General features: G+C 35.9%; 1 long non-coding RNA gene across 1 annotated transcript; it reads right to left on the minus strand.

Annotated features, from left to right (window-relative positions):
* Nucleotides 1-372: 372 nt before the first annotated feature.
* LOC107735479 (uncharacterized) lies at nt 373-699 on the minus strand. Its single transcript, XR_001639423.1, has 3 exons — nt 653-699; nt 525-569; nt 373-427 (listed from the first exon to the last, which is right to left on the minus strand). It is a non-coding gene; the product is annotated as an uncharacterized LOC107735479 (long non-coding RNA).
* Between the last annotated feature and the right edge of the window lie 115 nt (nt 700-814).

Raw genomic sequence — 814 nt, forward strand, 5'->3', positions numbered from 1 at the left:
ATGAACATGGAAGAACGTTTATGGTTTTAGGTTGTCCCAAACATTTCCTACACACGTAAAAATAAAGGTTCTTTATTGGCATTAATGATTACATGAAGAACCTTTAACATCCACTGGACATTTTCATTTCACAAAAGGTTCTTTAAATTGGAAAAAAAGGTTCTTCATGATTATTAAAGATTATTAAAATGTTCCTCCCACTAAGAAAAGGAGGTTCTTTTAAGAACTGTTCACTGAAAGGGTTGTTGGAACCAAAATGATTATTCCATGGCTTCACTCTGAAAACCCTCTTTTGGAACCTTTATTTTGAAGAGTGTAATTTTCCACCTGCTATCTAAAAAAAGAAAAAAGGACATTGCTGAATTGAACCCACTTTTTTGCCCGTTGGGCCTTCGGGTCCAATGTCTCCATTAGGTCCATGCAAACCCTGCAGAGAAACACAACAGAGTGAATACAGTAAACTATTATTGAAAAAGAGAAAAAAGCTTGTTTTGCATTTTCACAAATGAAGTTTAAAAACAAACCTGCAGCCCTCTGCTTCCTCTGATACCAATGGGACCCTCCGGACCCTTTAAAGAATCAGATTTAGACAGTTAAAAATACAACATGTTATTGTGCATGAACTACACTGTAGATCTGAAGTGTCACTCACTCTGTCTCCTTTGACTCCTGGTGTCCCACACTCCCCTCGCTCACCCTAAAAATATTGTTTCTTAATGGTCAGTGCCACTTTGTACATATACACACAATACAATTTAAAGGCATGCTTAGTAATTTTTTGGACTTTATATAAAATATACAGACAGTTTTATGT

Source organism: Sinocyclocheilus rhinocerous, unplaced genomic scaffold (assembly GCF_001515625.1).
Source record: "Sinocyclocheilus rhinocerous isolate Xijiao unplaced genomic scaffold, SAMN03320098_v1.1 C36089504, whole genome shotgun sequence".
Taxonomy (NCBI): Eukaryota; Metazoa; Chordata; class Actinopteri; order Cypriniformes; family Cyprinidae; genus Sinocyclocheilus; species Sinocyclocheilus rhinocerous.